Raw genomic sequence first — 24,604 nt, 5'->3', positions numbered from 1 at the left:
TGTTGCACCAACTCAGACCTCACTTCTCCCTTCTACATACAAAAAAGTGTCCTTTCTCCACCTTTTGTCTCCTACAATGAATAGATTTCATCATGTCATGAATAAAGACTGTATCTCACTACACTTTTTTCCCGGATGTTCTTTGAAATCAAAAGACTTCATTAGAAAAAGTAAATCTCTTAAGACAGTGAGAGCAACAGTACGAACCAGGGGCAGACAATTTGCTATGCAGGTTGCTCCTGCAGATTGCAACACCCCTATGCACTGCATACCCACAGAGAGGCAGACATTAGCACTGCTGTGAGCCTCAAGGCTGCACTGCTTCTTAGTGGAAAATGATATAGCATTAAAAATGAGTTCTTTCATCTTGTATTTCCTTAGTAGATTCTTTTATTGTGGTGATAAATTTGGAACAATGAGATTATTTGATTAAACTTTCTCAGTCACTGCTGAATGGACTACCCTGCTTGTAGAATTAATAAAAAGGCCAAGACACCTCATTAACATGCTTGGTATTGAGCTGGATTGGCAGCAGCACAGCTTAATCCTGCCAAAGGCCATTTGCTGAAGAAAGTCAGAAAGCTTTTAAATCATATTCTTAAAGGTTGAGTCAGGAGAAGATGACCTTGCAAAAGCTGTAGTCCTAACTGTCCAGACTTCCCTTCTGCCCATTCATGCTAGAGCTGCTTACTACACAGAGCAATATGTTAAATGTTATGGTTTCTCCATATGCAATTCAATGCATCAGACTTTATTTTGCTGTGCATGCTGATTGGAAAGCTAGATACAAAAGCTTAGTTTTGAAAAAGCCATATATGCCAATGTCCTGTAGCAGGTTTTTTGTGTTTTAGTTGTTCTTATTCTCTTTTTTGGTGGCTGGAAGTATGCAGGCATCACTTCATGGTCTAAAGGTACATTTTCATTTGCAAGAATTGATACAGATGTACCACACACTTTAACTATTGCCTCACAATCTGTATAAGCAAATACAGCTCAGAAAGACATGGACAAAGTGGATGAAAAGCATGTGTACATAATCATGCCTATCAACAAAACATCACAAAGGTCAAGATTAATACCATCACTGTTATTTAAAATCATTCATCTGTGGCACAATAACTATAGAAAGATTTATTGTCAAGTAAGTTAAATTATAATTCTAACACACTTCAGCCTATAAAAGAGATCTCAACTTTCTGTTTTGGAAACAGTGCTTAGATTATTTACTTAAATATGTACAGTGAATGTCCCAGATAGTTAAAATATTTTTTTTATCTGGTCACCTAGGTGGAAATAGTTTTTTTCTATATAGACACAAGCAACTGCATTTCTCAACAGTAGCATTCTAGTTTCAAGACATTAAAATTTATGGCAAAGTTATCCTCTAAGCTAAATTAACTTACTTCATACCAGTGAAATTTCACCAGCTTAGTAGAGTTGCTTCCAATGTCTAGTCTCTGAACTCACAGGTAGGCTCTCATTGTGAAGGGTGACATGATTTTTGTGATCAATCACCTTAATGTATTTTCAAAAGAAATGTGACTACAAGAGAATCTTATTGCAAATATCTTAATTTCTTCTATTTTTGCTTAATCTAAACACATAAGAATGTCTTAAAAGTTCATAGAACCTTGTGTTGCTCTCTTGGTAATGTTTCTTCTAAAATGCATTTTTATATTCTTTTTCTAGGCTACCTGTATTGGTTTTGTGCTAAAGGTTTTCCTTGTATAAAGGTTTTCGTTTGCTGGCCCTTGCAAAATTCCTATTAAAGTAAAAATAGGTAATGTGAGAAAATTAAAAGAAAAATTGAGCCCTATTAACAACATGATAAATATGAGGAAGGCAAACTAACACCATACATGTAGGTAAGGAAGAGATCACATTATGCTTACATATCTTCATTAGAAAAGGGACACTCCCCTTATCTGTCTTGCAATACAAATATTGTCCTTGAAAGAGTAATCCAAAGACAAAAATTACAATTCCTAAGACAGAGAACTCCTTGGCACTTCAGGAAATGACAGTGCTATGTGAAACAGAGGATCTGTAAGAATGTATCTCCCCCACAGTCTTCTTCTGGTCTCTGAGTTTTTTTGGTTTCTTTTTAATTGAGTATTTGGCTTTAGAAATAAGTGAAAATGTTAGCCTTGACATTTAGAGTCTGTAATAAACAGAGAAAACAAGGATATTGCAAACCTCCCTAACTGGATTTTTTTATTGCCTGCCAGAAATAATTTTTTTTTTGTATCAAATAGCTAAAAAGAGAAATAAATAGAATAAATAATTTTTCTTTTATTTTTCTCCTGCAGTTGAGATTTCACCCATTAAAAAGTTGAAAATCAGCAACTTTTTATGCTTTACAGTGCAATGAAGATGTAATTTGCACCTTCTGTGTCTCACATGGGATTTTTATATTGCCTTGGATGCACTTTCAAAACATTAAAAAAGAAATAAAGTAGCCCAAATAAAACACAACCACTGTTATTTCCTGAACACTGAGCTACAGATAGCATTTTGCAATCCTTCAGTACTCATACACATTTGTGACTGCTAAAATTATTGTCTTGTAACATCAAATGTATTTCTCTACTAAACCAAAACAAATCCTCATCACAACATATTTTAGCCTGGCTTTTGACATCTCTTAGGGAGAAAATATTTATTTATTACTTTTGTTGTCATAAACAAAAGAGCCTTTTTTTGTGGCTTCTCCTCCCACCTGCTGAATTGTGAGTTACTATGATACCATTCAAGACAAAAGCCCACCCACACAATGTAGTTACTGAGGTGGCTGTTCTATGCCTCTAATTCACTTTGGCTGCATTAGCCCATTTAAAACCTGGTCCTTGCAGAGACATGTCATGCTCCCTTCCCTCCCTCCTCCAGTAGTTGTGGATGTTCTTTGCTCTACCTGGTAAAATATTCTTTAATATTATACACAAACAAAGATACTGCAGTATACAGAAGCCATTTTTAAACCCTAATTTTAACAGCCAAATTTAAAAAAACCTCAGCAGTGAAATGCAGCTTTGCTCATGACTTTAAAGAGATATACAACAAACATGCACTGTACCAACAGCAGTTTTCCATCCTAAAACCATAAAGTGCTTTGCTTAGGCGTGTTTGCTGCAGCCTCCACGAGCATTATGGAAGTATCAGGACACACACGTCAAAGCATGGATTCAGTCTTGTCCATCTCCACAGCAGAGACATCAATCTCCATTGCTCACTGGCAGCAGCTATTTCATGTGCCAGGCAAAAATCACACCAGTAAAAACACAGACTCAATATTAGATTTTGAGGGAATCGTTGCTGCTGTTGCTGCTATTACACCATTTAATATTTTGTATTGCATTAGTCAATAGCTACCTCTTTATTTGCAGCCTCCTTGCTTTTTCCATTTTATTACGTTTTAGTTGTCAAACAAGTTTGAAAGGAAATAAATCCTGGGGCTTGTGTAATGACTTGTTTTCCCTTTTCTGAATGCCCATTCTCTGGTTAAGTATGAAGGCTTTTTTCACCCCCCTCCAGAGTTATCCTTTCATCTGATGAAATTTAATTACTCTTGATTCTCATGTTCTACTCATGAATGCTCATCAGCTCCCTGGCCTATGAGCCAGCTCAGAGCTGCAGAGTGTTATCTGTGTCATACCTTTCAGAAATGCAGTTTGTAGCACTAACTTTCAGAAAGGTTCTTAGGTGACATTTTGTAAGGGTAAAAATGAAGCACAAAAGAGATTTCCATGCAGCCTGCAATGCAGGGGGATGTTAGGAGGAGCACTGCTTGCCTGCTTCCATGGCTCCAATGTCACCACATGGAATCATAGAATAAATGGAGGTGGAAGGGACCCACAAGGATCATTAAAGTCCCACTCCTGGCCCTACACAGAACCATCCTCAGGAATCATACCATGTGCCTGAGAGTGTTGTCCCAGTGCTTCTTGAACTCAGGCAGGCACATGAGTGAGGCAGTCATCAAAACAGAAGCAGCCAAATCACAAGGGAAAAGTAAACAGCACCAAGAAAAAAAAAAAACAAAACAGAATCTCCTCCCACTACTCAGAAGCAGAAAAAGGAAAATTTGGGATGAAAAATTTGTGAACATCCTTGAGAACTCATTAATGTGGAATCTAAATAGCTGAGCATCATACAAGAGGGCCTATAGTTGTCCACCAGTGATAACAATTATCAGCATGCCATTTTCTTCTAAAGTTCAAAATACCTTTTCTTACCCATTTCTAGAATAGGCAGGATGGCTGTGGACACCTGCTTATCACCTGAGGTCCATCTTACTGCAGGGGTTTGCACCTTGTGCTGTCTGTGTTGTGGTATTTCTTGACACAGACCAACAAGACAAACAAATATACAGTGGAAAGGTCAGGGAGAGACCAACTAATCTGATTTACAGAAAGTTCCTGGGATATAAAGGAGGTTATTAAGACCTCTTATATGGCTGTGGCTGAGGATAAAAAGGTAACCATTATGCTGTTCACTGATCAATTATATTTTTTACTTGAGTTTAAAAACTTTTTAAAACCCACACTTCATTTCTATACCTTTCCTGAGCACCTGTTGATTTTATTTGGTTTTAAGTTACTTACCTACATGGATTCAATTGCCAGTGTTAAGCAAAAGGCACAAAGAGCTGAAGGGATGGTAGGAAAAATATCCCCTGAGAACTGTGCAATTCTGTAATATGAAACTGCCCAGGTATGTGCCAGCATATACATGTTCTTACCCTCTGTTAGTTCCTTCCCAATAAAGTACGTGTGTCTGCACACACACACTTAGCTCCAGACCATGGCATTGATTAGCTCATTCTCCAAGCTGCTGTACCACTTGTGGGCCCCACTGGATGCAGCTCACATGGGGCATTTTTGCCATCTTCTGCAGGAACATGGTAAGGCCCTAAATTAACAAAGGATCTAGCTGTAGAGGTGTACCAAGAGATTTATCTACCCTCCCTTTCTCTACCTGGGATCCAACTCAAGCATAAATTTTTTAATAGAAGAGCAGTTTTGTAGTCACTGGCCTCTTTGATCATCCAGGCTTTAAAAAACAACCCATTGGTTCTGTTCCTTTTGAAGTTGTACACAGCAGGATCATTAGCAGTAGAGAAGCAGACAGATGCAGTGCTCAGCGTTGGGTTCCCACAGTCACCATAACAACATTAAGTAGGGTTGCTGAGCTGTACCATCACTTAAAATGAGACTGACAAGTGCTGCAGAGTGGTGGGCAGGTGACACAGCCTTTGTTTGGAAGCTGTTCTCTCCAGCAGTGAGCCAGGAACAGGGAAAAGGACCAAACAAGAAGCGAGGGCACTCTGTGCTTGACAGAACAACTGGAAACTTTTAGCTCTGCTTGTCTCCTGGGAAGAGATGAAGCTTTGCAGGCCTTGGTAATTACTTGTGCAGCTCCTAGTTCTGGGTAGTCTGCAGCTTCTGCTCTAATTGTCAAGCTAGAAAAGCTTCTGTAAATGATTGTCTTCTTTCCTCTCTTCCCTCTCTTCCCTCTGCCACCCCAACTCTATGGATCATGATTAGATGCAACTGTAATGAGCTCAATTCAAAATTTGAGAGTCATTTATGCATAAGCACTTGTGTTAGATCTTCCTTTTCTAAACATACTATTGGTGGAAAGTGGTGGTTGAGGAGTCGTATGAGAAAAGTTTCTTATTTCTCCAGAAACTAGATATTTGAACTGTATTTAATTTCTAGGCAAATATAAACATTATCAACATGAATTAACAGTCTCAGTTTATCCGCAACAAGATAACAACTTGTGGCACTCAAAGTCATAAATCCTTTCCAGTGACAGCTCCATGACTATGACATGTAATAATCCTTTGTATTGATTGCTTAGTTCCAGACTGTCAGGCAATATAAATAGGTAATCAAGGACCTGGTTAAAACTGCAAAACAATTGCTAGCAATATGTATTTTATGTTGAAATGAAATGATTCCTAAATTTCTATCCCACTTGGAGATAAAGAGATCACTGAGTTGCAACACTGGATGCTTCATGGCAGAAGGTGGTGGAATTGGCCTCAACCTGCATGTCACCAGTTCTTCTACGGCAGTGTCTAGTCAATAATCACTTCTATCAAAGCAGCATTTCTCAGTGTTGTAGGTAGCTTCAACAGCTAAGACAGAGATTTAGTTAGTATCACCAAAACCTTATGGTTGACATGGAAATGAAAGCCCAGTTCCTAGCTCTGATATCTAACCCACAACACCCAGTAAATGATAGTGAAGCTTCAAGCACCCACCTTTTACAGGAGCTGACAGAAACCCTGTAATACACTTCACTATAGGGTTACCTGGCATGACTTTTCCCACCCAAAAATGCATAAGTATCAGTCAAGTCAGGTGAGTTCACCTTGGAGATGAGTAGTTTGACATTCAAACAACAGCACAAGAGTTTGCTGTCAGGAGGAATGGGATGGGGGGAAATAAACGAGGACCTTAATTTAGGACTTGCTTACCATCATGGTATTGGCAAATTTATGCTTAGTTACTATAAAGCATTGTTTGTGGTGAAAACAGCCACAAGTACCATAAGGGAATTCCCAGTGGAATGAGTTTTGGTGCTACATAGCATCAAGACACTAGGCTGTCTCAGTAGACATAAGAGAAAAATGGCATTTCTTATGAGTTTGGAGAGGTTAATTTCAGAGAAGCCTACAACCTCCAGATGGTGCAAAAGCAAGGCTTTGAATGGGTGAATTCAGTGCAAAGCTCCATGAAGAAGGTTCTGCTGCTGCCACATTTTACCACACTCTATTACTAGCACTTCTTGTCCATGCAATGCAATATATTAATTTAAGATGTGATAATATTAGCTTAATAAAATATATCTACAAGGTTCAGTGTTAGACTGAAAATCAACAATACCACACTGATGCAAACCTCTTCATTCCACCAGGTGCATGCTTGTTGGAATAATAGTAGCTTTGTTTTCCATTGTTCGTGCATTTGTAGTTTTCCACTGCTTTGAAGATTACAATGAGTGTATTGATTTTCTCATGTCTGCACATACAAAACTGCAATATAGCTGTGCCGTTGAAAAGCCTTGCATACTAATATCCTAGCTGGTGTGTCAAGGGAGCTGCTTGTGGGCACTGATCTCTACTTCAAGCTAAAAGAAACTGAGCCCTCTTTTTAGAGTAAATTAGAAACATGACAGAGTCGACAAAGATACAGATCAAATAACTCCAGCAATTCTAAAAGCCAGCATTCCATGACTATGCCAAAGCACACTCTGAGCTTACTAACTGAGCAATTTTTACCTCTAGTAAAATGAAAACTTGCAGGAATCAAAGAGCAAGAACTTTGAAGCAGAACCAAAAACCAGTGTACTTGTGCATCTCAGTACCAACATTTTGTCAGAATAATATCCTGAAACAGCCAAATGCTTTGGCCCAGTGGCCTACAAATTGCAGTAGCATAAGCACTACTGCCCTTAAATATGACTGTTTGTAACTTTAGTCACATGGACATCATCTGCTTTCATTGGAGCTTTTAAAAAATAACATTATACCACACATTTTGGAAATTTTTGAGAGAAAAGAATAGTGCATGCTGGCCTTTGATTTGGTGAACGTGAAAGTTGAATGCAGTGCATATTGATTATTAATTGCAGAGTTCATTACAGGCTGTACTATCTTACAGCAAAACAGTTCAAAGAAGACAGGCAAAGGTAAATTCTAAACAGAAAACTGAAAAACCAAAACAAAAATTATGGATAATGGCTCTAAGAAAGGAGAACAAAGATTGTGGAAGATGAATTAAATCCTAGAATTCCCAGGCTGGCTGGGACTGTCACATGTCTTTTTCCATGATGGTGGTGGTGTTCATCTAGTTCCTCCAGCACTGCTAGGTAAAAGCCACCAGAGCTTGTTTACTGTCATGATGGTGTTAAAAATTAGATTGGCTTCTTGAGTTCTTGAGCACTTGTGGAAGCACTGAAGTTTTATGTTAACACCCCACACCAGGAACAAGGAAAACACCATAAAATAGCAGAACGCCTCATGCCTTCATTCTGACATGAAGACAATGCTTTTAAAACATGAATGAATATGCCTTTCATCAACACTTCACTTTCATTTATTATTGCAGTCAGTTATATCCAGCCACTTTTCTGATGACCCTGTCCGCAGCTTTCACCAGGACTCTTTCAATATTTTTCACTTAACAAGAACAGGACACAGGTCCTGTTTCCTGCAGAAATCCAATCATTTATTTGGGATTAGCCTAATCACTAATGAGACAGTGTAGAACTTCAGGATTCCATGTTCTTCTCCTTTCACTTCTCTCCCTTAATGGCTCACTGCCGATGCCTGAATAAAAAACCTAATAAGCTTGATTGAATGAGCTCTGATCTTCCTAAACATCTAAGACATGGCTATAGCACTGACCTAGGGAGAAAGTGAGATTGAAAATCCTCCAGCATTCATTTGATGTGGAAATAAGTCTCCAGCTTGCACTGTTTTTATACTGTCATCGTCTCCATCCTGACATTTTTAAGTCAGTGGCCAGATTTGCATTTTCTAGAGGGACTTGAGTTTGCTGGCAAGGTTCTTAAAATGTAACTACTGGCCTTGTTGGAAGATAAATATTTCTTCTGGATTCCAAAGAGGTTCTAAGAGTCATACAGCTGAGATTTCTGACCAAAGGAACACTCACCAGCTTAATAATGGCAGCTTCTAGAATACTGCAGTTCAGTGTCTCTTGTTCATGCATATTCAAGATTTTAATCATCATCTTTATCCATCACAGAAATTCAATAAGAGCTTCAGAACTGACCCTTGATCAGATTATAGAGCTAAAGTCAATGTGAGAGATAATCTATTTTCTGTGGCCAGTGAAGATGCACCAGTTTCCCTTAAGGATTGCTATGGGCAGACATATGAAAACACTGTCATGTTAACACCTCTGGGATAACATAATTAGTTTAAAAGGGGAAAGTTGCTGTGCAGGAGCAATTACAGCTGGAGAGAGGAGTGAGAATATGTGGGAGTAAGAGCCCTACAGACACCAAGGTCAGAGAAGGAAGGGAAGGAGGTGCTTCTCATTGAGCAGGTTTGTTGGCAGTCTCCAGGAGGGACTCATGCTGGAGACATGTGTCAAAAAATCCAGCCCATTGGAAAGACTCCCACTGAAGAAATTCACAGAGAATTTTCCTCCATGGGAGGGAACCCATGCTGGATCAGAAGAAGAGTGTGAAGACTCCTTCCCCTGAGGAAGATGAAGCAGAGAAAACATGATGAAATCTTCCACAGTCCCCATTCCCTGTCTCTCCGTGCTGCTCATGAGGAAGGAGGTAGAGAAAATTAGGAGTAAAATTAAGCCTGGCTTCCCAGGGAGGGGTGAGTGGAAGGAGTCTTAAGATTGCAGGTTTTTTCCTCAGGATCCTACTCTGATGTGATCTGTAGTAAATTAAAACTGATTTCCCCAAATCAAGTCTGCTTTGCCTCTTGCAGTAATTGTTGAGTGATTCCTCCCTGTCCTGATTGCAACCCAGGAGCCTTTCATGATTTTTTCTCCCCCTTCCCAGCTGAGGAGGGGAGTGATAGAGCAGCTGTGGTGGTGGGCACCTGGTGTCCTGCCAGTACCAACCCACCACATTTCTCTACTTAGTCATCAACACAAAAGAATTTTGTTACTGAAAAATATTGAGCTATTTGAATTCTAAGAACTGTTTTGCTTGCTAGAATGTCAAGGCTGACACTGACACATGCATACTCTTCATTTACAGGGAGAAAATGTATTTGAACAGAAGGGAAAGCAGATCAGACTTTGCAATACTTTCCAAAATACCATCCATTTATCTCGACTAGGTAAGCCTTTATCAAGATCTTACAAAAAAAAGGTAACAGCATTTTTCTCCTCTTGCCTGCTTTGATCAGTTGTGAGGAAATTAAAAAGGCTGTCACTATTCAGCCTTAGCACCAGAATCCTATTGAGATAAATGGTGCAATTAACACCTCTGAAAACATTTGCTTGACCATTCAAGCAGTCCAGAACATCATCTTTCTCCATGTAAACCTTTTTATAGTTGGCATTTAGTAATATCAGTAAATGTCAGAGATATTAAATAGAAAAATTGTTCTAATTTTCAAAACTCAACCTGTAGAGAATTCTTTTTTCTAACAGGACCGTATAACTTTTCACTGTCCTGGCCTTAACTGGAAGCTTAAATATCATTAATCTGCAGGTAGAAAGATTGCATCCAGGTTTTGATTTTTAAAGCACATTAGCCTAACACATTAACTGTGTCCTGTTTTGAGCTCCTCTGTTCGGGAAGGGCATTGAGGTGCTGGAGTGTGTCCAGAGAAGGGTGATGGAGCTGGTGAAGGGTCTGGAGCACAAGTCCTATGAGGAGCAACTGAGGGAGAGGTGTTTAGCCTGGAGAAAAGGAGCTCAGGGGCACAACTGCTTGAAAGAAGGTTGTGCCCAGGTGGGGGCTGGTCTCCCAGGCAACCAGTGACAGGATGAGAGGACTTAGTCTTAAGCTGTGCTAGGGGAGGTTTAGGTTGGACATGAGAAAAAAATTCTTCACGGAAAGGGTGGTAAATATTGGAATGGGCTGCCCAGGGCAGTGGTGGAGCCACTGTCCCTGCAGGTGTTTAAGGCAAGACTGGACATGACAGTGCCATGGTCTAGTTTGCAAATGGTGTTTTGGTCATAGGTTGGACTCAATGATTAGAGGTCTTTTCCAACCTAATTGGTTTTTTTAATTAAAAAACCCCAAACCAGCAAACCCTTGTTTTACCTATTCTTAGCAGCCCAATTGTTAATTTTAATCAAAAAGCCCTGTTAGAGTACAGTAGAATCAAACTGTATTCTAGTATTAAAGAGTTTGTCTACTCTTCATATGAAATAGTAGATCTAAAAATATGGAGAAGAACTTGGGCAGGTGCTTTGGTTATGCAAATATTAATAGTTGTGCTTGTTTAGGTCTTTAGTTTTTGGGAAAGTTTGATCATTTAGAACATGAGGTGTTCACCCAGATCCTTTAGAAATTATGTATTTGTAGATATCTACTACGCCTTCTCCCAAGACAAGGTATTCAGAAAGTATGAAGTCAGCTCCTTTTTGTGTGTACATCTACTATTGCCTATTTAGGACTACTTAAGAAGATGAACCATTTTATTCAGCAGTAGCCACTTCCTTTCATTCAGAAAGGGATAGGGAGAGCTCAGTACTTCATCATCACCTTTTTAATGCTATCTGGAGTCCCAAGCTGGTAGAGGGTGTTACCACCCCCTGTAAGCATTCCCAATACCAGACAGATAGCAGTACTGTGATTTGAAGTCAGGCATCCTCTCTGAGATCATTGAGAAGAGAATTCAGCCCCAACTTATTCAACAGGATTCATAGGGTTTTCAGAATAATTTCCTACAGATTATCTGTCTTCAGGAGCAAGAAAAATAAAGAACTATTAAATCAATATCAAGGAGATGGGAAATTTCACCTCCTGCTTTTCTTGAAGCATAGGAAGAGAGGGCAATCTGAAAAACCAGTGTGCACAGGGAAATATATGAATTGTTTATAGAAGTTCCCTTTACTGAGCTTTAATTATGGTTTTCATAGCTCCACAAGGCAAATATCTTAATTTTGCAGTTCCATCAGATCAGCATTAACTATTGCAGAGGTCTTGTTGACTTTATACTTCAGTCTGTAAGATGCAGCAATAATGCTTATTTTCCAACCAAACTGAAGATCAAGCCCAGCTTACCCAAGCAGACACTTTAGAACAGAGTGAGGATGGGTTTAAATGGATCCCTCAACAGTGATAGTAGAAACCTGCTGAGCACAAAGGTCACATGCCAGAGCAGGCATTAATACCAGCTTTATGTTAGTCCTTCTTTTCACTCTGGATAGGAGTAAAAACTCAAACAATCAGCTGATGATATTAGTGAGATATATATCATTTCCTCAGTCCCACTTTTCCGCCATGAATATTAATCCTCTCAAGCAAAGAGGAAACAAGAGACCTGTACTCTAATCTCCTATGCAAACCTGGGAGGTTTGTCTTTACTAACACAGATTATGCAATATCTATTTTCCCACATTAAAAATCTATACTTCAATGTTCAGTATTCTGTATTACAAAGATTCATGTCCTACTTCTTGTAAACACAATGAATATTTGTATTCCACTAGCAACTTGTGATAGGTCCTATGATCATGAAAAGAAAAAACAGGTAGAGCATTTATATTTCTTGTTAAGATGGTTAAAAAATTGTTATAATATATTCCTGCAATTAGTCAAGTAAACCATAACACAGCAGCAAACCATAACAGCAGCCTAACACAGAATGTACCTACTAGAGATCACTGATTCAAAAGCTTTTCTAACACAGTTAATGCATTATGTATGCAATAAGTGGCTTCCCCTTCCAGCTTAATCAAAATTAACTGCTTGGATCACAAATACTTTCTATTCTCACAGTACTGAAAACAATTATACAAGTACAAAGAAATTTCAGAGAAGAACTATGTAACTGAAAGTAGGAATCAGCATTGATCTACAATAAGTTCTGCAGTTCTGTACAAAAGTCAGTTAATATTCAGTGATCACATAAAACATCTTCTGTAGAGTTGGAAGTGTGCCTGAAGTGCATCAGCTTCTGAGGGGGGGAGGGGGTCACTAGAAGTACTTTAATAAGAGCTACTTTAAAATGAAGACCTGAGTGTTGTGGATTTCCTAGCAATTAACAAGTGTTTCTCTTCTTTCCTTGAGAAATCCCAGTCCTAGATTCATTATCAGTATTTCTCAGAACATGCCTAACTGATCTTTGGCATAAAATCTCCAACCATTGCCCAGAAGCAAGTTTTTCAAGGAACCTCTGGCAGCTCAGCAGCCCTTTTCAGGACGAAGCTCCAGCCTGTCTCAACCCTTACCAGCAAAGACCTTATTCCATTTGTTTCCTTCTGTCTTCCAGTCTCTGCAGTTAGATGATCACAAAAGTAACCACAGATTACTTCAGCTGAAGCAGAATTCCTATTGAGAGTATTTAGACACAACTCTTCCTATTTTGAGGGTCATACACTTCAGTAGTAAGCATTCATAGAGATGCAGTAGGTCCACGCTGTATTTGTGGAAACATAGAGCTAATTGTAATTCTTTACTTTAAAGTTTACTTCAGAAAGCATCACTGTTATGAAGAACTCATTATACCGTGGGTGCAATACTTATTCAATATGTTTCTTCCAAAGTAAGACTGAATCCCTTACTCAGAAAATATCAATTTGGTTTTCTTGTAGCCTTTCTGTCAAATATTTTATAAAAAGCATTATATGAACTGGCATTATCATGTCATCTTGGTATCAGTACTTTTACAGTAAAAAATCATATTTTCACAATTAAGCAGCATCAGAGGTTCAACATGTTCATCCTCTGTGACTTAAATTTGTTCTGTGTGGGACAGGGAGGATTGTGGAGCCTGTCCTTTTCCCTCAAACAAGTATATCTTATGGCACCGCTGAACCTCAGGACAGAGCATATTCCAAAACCAGTTTTAATTATTCTGTGTTGAGAGGTGCTTTACTGTGATCAAACTATGTGTTTTAAATTCTAAAAGACCTTATGTTTGAGTGGGGGAGCTGAGGAGCTGTGGGGCATTGCCCTGTTGCTCACCAGCACTGGAGCAAGATACCCCTGCATGCTTTGGGCAATAACTCACTTCTCAAGTCTCTAAATTACCAGTTTCTCACTGGATTCTCACCAGGAATCTCTTTTGAGCTACATGGAAGGGAGAATGGGTCAAGCTCATGTCTGCTGACAGCAGACCAAGAAAATGAAAGAACCAGATTCCAATTTCCCTGCTCTGATGTTATGTTGTCATATAATTACAGAACTTAATTTCCTGCCTTTAAAAGGAAAAGCTCATTGCAATACATTTTTGTGAGCATAATCGCATACCCGTGTAATTCAATCCTCGCTGTATTTTATACTGCGCATTTACAAAGTTGCGTTAGGAAAAAACTTGATGGTTGTTAGTTGTTAACACATTTAGGGAATTAAATCAAGCTTAAAACCTATGCTGAAATATTTGACACAAACATCAGAGGCAAAGCATAACACAAATATCTACTATGTACCCTGTTCTGCAGCTCCTTATTGGCTCTTTGGGTAGGAGTGGGAGCATGTACCAATTTACCTATAATAACAACAGCTTCTAACAGAGTTGTGCGCCTCTGATAAATAATGTTTTTCATGCACCTCATTAAATGTGTGGCAGGTGGAGTGGGTGGCTGGGGACGCAGAAAAAAGCCCCTTCTCCATGGTATCACTGGGGTGTAGTTCCAAAGATGGCTTTGTCTTCATTTTGCCCAGAAGAGCAGACACTGACCGACGTCCTCTGTGCACCCAAACCTTCATCTGCAGGCATTCTGGGTCTATGGACTGTGCAAAAAAGTCTAGCCACCTCTAGATTAAATTTCTAAAGAAAAATGTGCTGCCTGTGGTCTGTCGGGCTGTTAAAAAAAAAAATAGCAAAACAGTTTCACAGAAGCAAAACATATACTCAGGCAAAAATATTTATTCCTTGATGCCCTAGTATACGCAGTTCCCTCCCTCAGACCTTGTGAGACCAATTCTTTTATTCACACTATTTCAAAATCCCACTTCATTGCATCCTGCTGTAAAATGGAGGGGTACCTACTACAAGAGGGGCCTGAACTGCTGTCTTACACAGTCCAGTCAGGTACAACTTATTTCTTGCCTTTCCAGTTCCCTCACAGTTTTTGGCCTGTTGTCTTCTCTTGTTCTATGTGAATTTATAGGTGTGTTCTTCAGTAGCAAACACATCTCCTTTTTATTCCTGGTATGACTGACATAAAATGATAGAGTCCAAACAAAATTAGCATGAGTGGTTGGCAGACTTCAAGCAAGCATACTTTGCATAAATCTATTCACACAATGCCCATAAAATATTAGGTGGAAAGTGTAGGGAAGTAAGAAAGATAGCAGTTATCTTAATACAATTTTCTTCTTTGTCATGAAAATCAATTATGTCTTTTTTTCCTAGATCTGTGCCATTATTTGTAACCTGGACCATTTTAGAGCTTTATGAAGGACAAAAGGAAAAATCAGACCACAATGCTTTATGCATCATAAGCTCTGTGTGATGAGTTTAGATCTCAGGGATCCATGCAAACACTTTCAACAAATTTCACAGCGTAACACTTCCAGAAGAACAATTGTCTTTCTGACAAAACACATTCTCCCTGGTGAAAGCAAGAGTACACTTAATGATATTTTAAAAAACCCTAAACCTCATTATTGAAAAAAAAAATCTATTAAACAAGTAATGTAATATTTATTTAAAGGCAGCTAGAGAAATTGTTTATTTCTGATTATTTTAAAATTTGATGCTTTCAAGTTGTGATTTCAATTAGTGTAGGAACCTTGCAGTAACAAGGTTGTGTAGGAAACAGGGATTCATAATGAAGTATTAGTTTCAACTGATAATTGCTGTGAGTCATATCTTTTCCCATCCAACTTTTCACCAGTGTGTTCCTGATATCCAAAACTCCAAGAAGCAAAGTTTATTTTGTATATTATATACAGGCAAAACAGGGAAAGTGAACCACAGCCCCCACACGCTGAACCACAATGTGCCAACTACCAAGTTTAGGGAGGAGAGGAAGCAGGGAGTTGCTCTGGACCACTAGACCAAACCAGAGGAAGAGATTGCATGCAGGGGCAGGCTGAAGGACTCACACCAGTAATTGTTCATTCTGTGCTCACCAGTTGTCAGCAGCTGGCAGCTTCCTGAAGCACAGTTCTGCCAATTACACTGCTTCTGAAGAGGCACTTTGAGCTGACATCTCCCAACTGAGGTCACACTGCACCTCCTCCAATAGCCTTCACCTGCTGGGCTACCCAGCACAAGCACAGGCATCTCCCTCCTCCCACTGCCACCTGCAGAAGCCCCAGGTAGGGCTTTTTAGGGCTTCCTCTCACCCAGAGTGCCTGGGGCTCAGACACCTACCCCACCTAGCCCCAAACAAGAGACCACAAATTAGCACCACTGATACTACAGCCAGAGTGGGTCAGAATTCCATACCGGCAGATGGACTCTGGACCTCAGTTTTGTTGGTATGAGGGACATGGGGAGTTTTGTTTAAAATAAGATCCCTCACCCTTCCCATGTGAGCCTGCAAAGGGTTCTCATTAATTTCTTACATGTAGATCTCTTAAGAACCTTTCTCTTTTTTCACCCTTTCCAGGACTGTCTTGAGGAGCTTCCTTCTAGAGTAATACTGCCTAAAAGGCAATTTAGGCAAGAGGAGGAAGCATGCTTCTTTTAACTCTTTCCAGGCTGCTACAGTGGAAAGAAAAGGATGCTTGTACCTCCACATGGGTTATGAGGTGTTAAAATAATTGTATGGGAAAGTGGGCTGATCTGATGTCTTGGGGTAAAGGGTGCAGAAGGCAGGGGAAACCTTTGTGGCTGGTGAGGCTGATATTGCAATGGAGCATTGTGCTTACCTACTCCATTGTTTTTTAAGATTGTTACAAAATCAAATGAATGGAAAGAATTGTTGTGAAGTAATTAAAGGGCAGAAACAAATTTCTCACAGGGAAAGATTTTAAAATGTAGTTCATTTATTTTGTTAACAGTGAGCCTAAGTGTATTGACTATAGTACATAGCTGCCTGCATGTAAAAAGAAAACCAAGAAACCCTGTAGTAATTATCTATGTAATCCAAAACTATAAAAAATTTCAAATGAGAAAGCCCATGTTTTAGCTTTGCATGAAATTTAACTTTCAGGAAAACACCCATGGAGCAAATTAATGTATTCCTCTTTTTTTTTTTTTTTTAATCTTCCTTATTCAGAGGTTATAATTTGGTATTACTTTCTTTTTTTTCTTCTTCTTAATGTAAAAACCATTATTCCTCTGTGTCATCAATAAAAATTTTTATCTGTATTAGATTATCTATTTGTTAAACACAGAAAAAGTGAGACAAGTATGTGAGTCTGGTTGCTTGACTATTAATTATGACTTTGGCAGAAACCCAACTTTCAGTATCTTTTTTTAGAAAGGATCATAAGTTTCTAAAGGCATTTTTGAACTAAGAGGCAGGGCAGGGCTAGAAATAAACTGCTCAGAGGAAATAGAGGCAAAGTCATGTACTTTCTGGTTTGGATGCTAATCAATTTATGGGAGATTCCTAGAGAGTCTGATATAAAAGTTAATGGGTTTTCTCTGTGGCAGATCTCCTTAGAAAGTTCCCTGAATATCCGTAGGGAACTTAAATCATCCTTCCAATTGCATTTTAAACTGATGTTCTTGAAATATCTCAGTGGAGAAGGTATTCTGTATTAACTTCTGTAGTTGTGACAATAGTTTTTCAAGCAGTCTTCTGCTCTAATCATTTTTAAACCCCGTAAAGAGCCTTCCAAGGAAGTTTAACTGTGGTTGAAATTGTGTCAGCTTTTGCATAGTTTTACATAATCTTACCTTCTTCACGATATGTGGAGCGGAGCCAGCAGCTCAGCTTGCCACCCCCTGGAGCAGGTGGTCACCTGTACCACCAAGGTGCTGCCCTTGGTGGTACAGGTGACACTGGGGTGGCGATGTGGCTCCGCTGAACAGGTCCCAGGGGAGCCCTGGCTTCCTCTACTGCCAGGCTGGGGACATGCTGGATGGAGTGCAGTGCACGTCTCTTCCTCAGCACTGCTGCTGTGTGTCTGTCTTTGGAATGAAGTCACGAGTGTATGGATGTGGCCTGGCTACTTCTGGGAGATCCCTGGGTCAGAAATGGCTACTGCAAGTGCCCTCTCCTTTCTAACTTAGTCTGAAGGATCTGTCCATAAAAGTTCTTCCCTACCTTCCTGTGAGATTTTCTGTGGTCCTTTGCAGGGTGCATGAGAAATTTAATGGAAAGTTCAACTAGCAGGTTTTCGGGTGTCTTAGCTCTTCCCTGACTTCTAAACCCAACAATCTGCATCCAAGTGAATGCAGTGGCCAGAGAGCATGACTGTCATCTCAGCAAGACAGCTTTTGGGCCCAGCAAGGAATGCCATGGGTACCAACTCCATCGATGTTCATCTTGACATGTTGTGCTTCTGGGAGCTGCCAAAGAGAGACAGAAGTAAAACCACTGGAAGTCTCCATGGCACTCCAGGCACATCCTGCCTCTCTATTTTCTGTTTGGCCAACAACCTGGCTCATAACCTGTTTTGGAACTAAATCACTGAAATGGTAGCTAAAGGAAATAACAGCCCAGCTCTGGCTCCTGGGGGCTGTTTGCCTGTGTGGAGGATGGCCTTCCATGTCTCTTGAGAAAATGACAACAGGGAAGGTGGAAGCATACGTGCAATGTTCGTAAAACCTAAAAGAGAGCAGTGGTGGAATGGCAGAGGAAAGCATCCATACTCTCTAAAGCCTGGGATTTTGTTACATCTTTGTCTGTATTCCTATGTTAGATAAAACTTTAGTAATAATATTGTCCATTCACTTCAAAAATTCATGCTGCAGTACTTGCCCCACTGGCTTCCTGCAGCAGTGCAACCCATCAGCTAATAAAAGTCTGCTTAAAGAAACATCAAATTAAAAAAATATGTTTGGAATGAGAATGCAAGAAGGCAGGGGCATGACCACACTGCAGGTTCACAAGGGCTACAGGCTGACATTTTTGGTCTTGAAGCTATAACTACACAACTGTAGATGTTTTTTAGGAGATGACTGAGACAGTTTTAGCATTGGGGTCTGTAACACACAATCTGGTGGCTGAAGGAAAGGACCTCTCAGAGCCAGCTCTGAACAAAAACTTGCATCTTGCTCAGTCTGTTTTTACTGAAGAGGGCAGGAGATGCTTTTACCTCTGTGCTTGTCTGCCCTGTAATTACCATTGTCCTCATCAACCAAGTTGTGATAGGAGAGTAAAATTGATTAATGAAGCAAATTCTCCCTTCTTACCTCACAGTGAAGTTCTGGATGTAGGCATGTTTCTATAGTAACAATAATGTCCTCAGAAGAATTTGTTGGTTTATCTCCTGGTAATAATTCTTTGGAGCCTTACAATGCTTGGAATTTAAAACATCTTCCTTCTCCACAGAAAGCAGGTTGCTTCTTCATTCATAAAGAACAACCAAAATTAAAGAACATACTGACTGACATTTAATATTACTAAAATAGGATATTCTTAAAATTTTATAATGCCAACAAACACCCCAAGCCAGCTCTTCCCCACCCCAAAATAACTAAGCATGGGAGGAATATCTGTGAAATATGCTGAAAAGGATGGATGAAATGGTCTTTTCATTTTGTAGAGCAGGGCAAAGTCTCATGACAGGAAAGAAGGTAAAGGTGTTTTTTCTAAAACACAATCATTTCAGTTCAAAATTAAACCATTCTATACACTCCAGAATACCATCTTTTGGTATCTTTTTCATAGGATACAGGCTTTGAGACACACTTTTCTTGTTTGCAGGTGCCTTTGTACAAACACTTGGGAACATGTATTTTTATGCCAATGTGATAGAAAAACTGCTTGAATTTCCAGAAACACTTGGCCCTTTTTTTGCATTTCCCTGACAACAGAAAAATGACACAATGCAATTCCTTCATGCTGGCTCTTTTCAAGGGGTCCTCTACACTTTCAGAAGGATCGGTGTATTTCAGTTAGTCTTTGCATTGTGCTGAAATTAGTTTGTTGAGAACAGGGTCTTTAATTCTTCCCATTATTTTTGCTCAGTATGAGCTCCATGCCTTTTATCCCTGTCTAAACAGATCTTTAGGGCAGAATGCATACAGGGCCATCTTATTTTCAGGTGAGTTTATGGGTCAGTACAGAATGTAGGAGTTTGATTTATGTGACACTCTGTGTCCTTGCAGAGCATGTTCTGGTACACTCCTGGGGTTCTGTAGACTGTCCTTTCCATTCTAAAAGATATTGGAGACCACTATTCTGGCCTTTATTTGTTTATTTTAAAAACTGTCCCAAATCTGGACATGGTCCTGGGCAACCTGCTCTAGCAAAAACCTTGTTGAGCTAGAGGTTCAACTAGACTAGATCAGCCCCAGAGGTACCTTCCTGTCACCCTTGAGCCAGAAAAGACACAAATTCACTCGAAGGCTGGTTTGCTTGAGACGGAGACTTTAATACGAAAACCCTCTCTTTTATAGACAGATTCGACACATTCTGCTTGATTGGCTGATTAACAAAAACATCTTTCTCACAAACAGTCCTTGAGAAAAACAGAAAAACAGAGTAGGAAAACACCACCTGCAGGTTGTTTACACTAACAAGTTATCATAATTTCTCTACAAATTATCATAATTTCTCTCCAAGTCTCACAAGTCCACTGTGAGAAAACAAAGCCTGTTTTCTCGCTCTCTGACCAGGCTGTTGCATCCCCACCTTCCAAACTCAACCCTTCTGTGATTGGAGGGGGTTATGGTTTGCCTTGGCTGTAACTTCCTGCAGAAGTATTCCCATGCATCTCAAAGCTGTGAGACCAGGCCAAGGGTTCTTTCTACACACGCTCATTTTATGCAGGGCTGGCCACGGGGACAGAAGCTTGTCAGATAGTGGGAGGCAAGGAGAGACACACAGAGATATTACACAGGATGTGCAGAAGTCACTAGGGAAAACACAACTCTCCTCATTACCTGGGAAGAGGCAGCAAGCACCCAGCAGGCTGCAAGGTGAGCAGCAGAGCTCTGGCAGATGTGCTCTGTGCTGCTCTGGGACCTCGCGGCTGCACTCCAGGTGGCCCCAGGGCTGTTGTGCCTCTTTCTGCTCCAACAGGGAACAGATAGAGCAAACACTGATGTGGCTGATCAGGAGGTTTAGGAGATCTGTCAGTAGGAAACAGAATCCTCTGATATCCTATATCCTCCTCAAACACTGTTAAGCTGCTCTTAGGCTCCAGCTTTCAGTATCCATAATTGTTGGTTGACTTATCTGAAGAGATACGCGCAAAGATAAACTTACACATTTTTACCAACTTGAAAATTGTTGCATAAAACCTGTGAATAAGCATTAGTAATGGAATAAAACAACTTTTTAAAAGGTTATAAAAACCTTTTAACTATTGCTAATCAGTTGGTTTAAACTTATAACCCTTGAACACAGAGAGAACCTGACCTGTGGCAAAGAAGCAGCTATAAGCACAATATACTCCATGGTTTTTTGTGGTTTGTATTCTGTAAATACTTTCATTTGTGCTCTGACAGTACTATTAATCTGGGCAAGCATAAATTGTCATAATCAGTGTTTAAAGACTAGTAAACTGGGAATCAAAACAAAAAAAAAGTAGTTCCATTCATGGGAGCAACACTTGTGGATGTGACAGAGGTCTATATGTCATGGCTCCTACACATTGGAGCCAAATAGCTCTGCAGAGGTGATTTTGCAGCCTTAAAGTCTTGGGAATCACTTTAAAATAATTTGTAACTATTTGTCCTTGCTTTAGGTATTTTTCTCCTCAGAGTTTTCAAGATAATGCTAAGAAACTGACAATCACATTTACATCACCTCACAGAAACTATAATTTCTGTCATGATTTTGCTTATTACTTCCAAATATGCCAAAACTCCTACATGCTACTTGTTTCTAAACTGGCAATGTGCAAGATTTTAGTCTATTTCAATGCACCTTTTTGGTATTTGAACCCAGGTACATAACAACTAAAAACCCATGAAAACTGAAACCAATTGAAAACTGGAATGAAAGCTGAAGCCTACAGTGTCCATTTGTTTTTTTCAAACAGTTTGCTATGTCCTAAGACTTTAGATTTTCCAGCTTCAACATCTTTTGTGTTGGACTCCATAAACTAAGCTAAAGAATTATATTTTATCTCAGCATTTTTTATGAACTGGAATACATGTGAAAATTTTTCATCTCCTATAAAAAGGCACTGCAGAAGGTGTGTATTTTTCTGAATGAAAGAAACACCATTATACTTTTAGTTCACTTACAATAATAAAATGGATGGATAGGTTCTCAATGACCATTCATAATATGATATTCACACTGATATGCATAGAAATCGTGGGAAACAGACAGAGATAAGATTTATTTCTGAGAAAAATAGTTTATTTTCATTTGAAGACTCTTACTTGCTTATACTGGGATTCAAAAGAGTATTTATTTTTCAATATACATGATCTCTATCTTACCTGTCAGGTTCTCCTTACTGCCTGAAATAAAATCAGTGCACTCCTAGTAGATGGACTATGGTTAGGTCTGCAAACCAGGACAAATCCTAATAATACCTGTTGAAATGTCTCTCCACATTTCTGTGGGATGAATCAGAATTGATGTGTGCAGTGCATCTTTTTATGCAGGGTTCCCCCTTCTGCCTAGACTGAATCCTGGTTACTTCTGCCAGGAGAGTCCTGCTTTTCAGCGCTTCTCTTCTACAGGTCCATTTGCAACTTCATGAAAAGTTATAGGGTTTTTTTTCCTCAAGGCTATCCCAGCTGAGTGTTGGGTCATGCAAATTCTTTGGAAGGGTAAGCCAGCTTCTCTCTGAATAGTGAACATGCCAGCCCACTTTCCCCTGAAATTTGTTGGGATATAGCTTTGAGTCTAACTGAATACTCATCAGCCTCTGAGGGATCATTAAGCTAAATATTCTATTATTCTGTCTAATATTCTGTCTATTTTAAGGTATCAGAAAGCAAAATATTGGGATTTTTAAGCCATGAAAGAAACCAGTTCCAAAGTATATAACCAGCTCAAAGGTTTTGAACTGCAAACATCCCATGCAAAAGAAAGGACTATGCTGCCTTTCTGTCAGTGGTGTCATTATAATACAACTCTTCCTTGTCACAAGATCTTTCATGAAAACAACCCTTTACTCAAATAGCATTATCTGAGGGAGGATGAAGTTAAAGAGCTGTGATGGAGTGAAGTAAAGAATTTAAAAACTTGTATTATCAAAAGGAGTTTGATGAAGTGACTCATTCTGTTATTGCATGCCAGTATAAGCCCATACTTTCACCATGTTTTCATTGATTTTCATAATATAAAATAATGCTTAATTTTGAGTTTAATGTGTTCTGTATAAAGACAGAAAGATAATTAAAAGTATAAAAGTAATCATCTGCCTATAGCACAGAATATGATACCTGGATGAATTTTACTGCCTTTCTTCATGGTACTCTGGAGCAGGAATTTGGAGACACTGCAGTCCTCCAAGCAAGAAATAGAATAGATGGAGCAGATGACTGGTATATCTTGGACAGTGAAATTTTACTTTTTGATTAAGCACAATTTAATTAACTTTTGGGTTACTTGTGTAGCAGTGGCTGTTCAGTATGGTGAGGGAAGATGTTGCACTTAAAATTATTATACAACACAGTACAATAGGGGGTTGGAAAGAAAAACATTTGGAAATCAAGAAGGGAGAGAGATATTATTCCTCTTGCAACTTTACCATGGTGTCCTTACTGCACACTCTCTTGTGGGTGCTTATAGGCAGTGCTCTGCACAGGAACTCCCTCCTTCAGATCATGGGATGAACCTGCTTGCAGAGTGAGCCAAGGCTGTGCAAGTTGCTAAACCAACTCCTGTGCCTGTTGTAGGAACTGGAAAGTACTCAACAGATGAGTCAGAAAGGATGAGCTCATGGCTCAAGCAGATAAATGCTGCAGAGGATACAGTTTTCCTGTCACTGCCTCAGCCTCAGATGACTGTCAAGTGCTACCAGTCACTCACTCCTGTAACAATTTGCACTAATAAGCTGTATTTGATGAGATCCAGGGTTGGATTTGTCCACTGGGTGTTTGCACACACAGCAATGACTGCTCTCAAAAACCCAGGCTAGTCCTTGTGACCCAGCTTCTCCCTCCCACTGGAACACTTAACAGCAGGTAACAGTGAGCAGAGGTCCTCTGTATCCAGGATTGCCTTCCCACATGTTTCATCTGGCTAATACTGTGAACAGGAAAACTTTCATGGTTTAGAGCTCTCTAATGCCACAGAAATATGAATTTCCACTTTGGAGGCACTGATGTGTGCAGTATGGAAGAAGTGCTATCGCTGCTAACCATTTTGCTTTGCCCCAAAACACTCCAAACTCTAATCTAGCCTGGAACCAGCAGTAGAATGAAAACCACCCTGAAGATGATTTTGCAGCATCAGTAGGCTCTGTGCTGCTAAAAAAAATGCATTCAGACAGTATTACTTTTGCAAACCAAACACCATCACATAGGAAGCCTTGACACTGTGACAGATCATGAAATTGCAATATTGTGTTGCCTGTGGATGCCTTAACATAGCCTTCATTTAAATGATACTTTGGATGGAAATAGAAAGACTGTGGAACAGCAAATTGCACACAGATTTTCAGGCTTGATGATCTTTAGTGTTCACCTGGCAAACTCATGTCAGATAAGAACTTTTATTCCATGATCCCCTGATCCACACAAAGCTCTGTGCCAGTCTCCACTGTCTTCAGTGGGTAAGGTATGTTTGTATAAGCTGTAAGTCAAACTGGCATCTGGTTGAAAATAAACTACATTTGAAAAAAATGCTTTTTGGCCAGCTTTAACCTGAATACCAAAGAGAGATTATGCCTCTGTTTCTAGTACTGCTCTCTCCTAAATCTTTTTAAGACTGAGCATTCTCCA

The 24,604-nt window shown here is 39.5% G+C and overlaps 1 long non-coding RNA gene across 3 annotated transcripts in view; it reads left to right on the top strand.

Moving 5' to 3' along the window:
* LOC132324954 (uncharacterized) overlaps positions 1-24,604 on the top strand; it is a 55,991-nt gene that overhangs the window by 5,832 nt on the left and 25,555 nt on the right. For all 3 annotated transcript variants that reach the window (XR_009485796.1, XR_009485798.1, XR_009485797.1), the window contains exon 3: positions 9,757-9,838. This is a non-coding gene — a long non-coding RNA (uncharacterized LOC132324954). The remainder of the gene's footprint in view (positions 1-9,756; positions 9,839-24,604) is intronic.

This window comes from Haemorhous mexicanus, chromosome 3 (genome assembly GCF_027477595.1).
Source record: "Haemorhous mexicanus isolate bHaeMex1 chromosome 3, bHaeMex1.pri, whole genome shotgun sequence".
Lineage (NCBI taxonomy): Eukaryota > Metazoa > Chordata > Aves > Passeriformes > Fringillidae > Haemorhous > Haemorhous mexicanus.
Note: the sequence above shows the minus strand (reverse complement) of the source record. Positions and strands in the feature narration are given on the sequence as shown.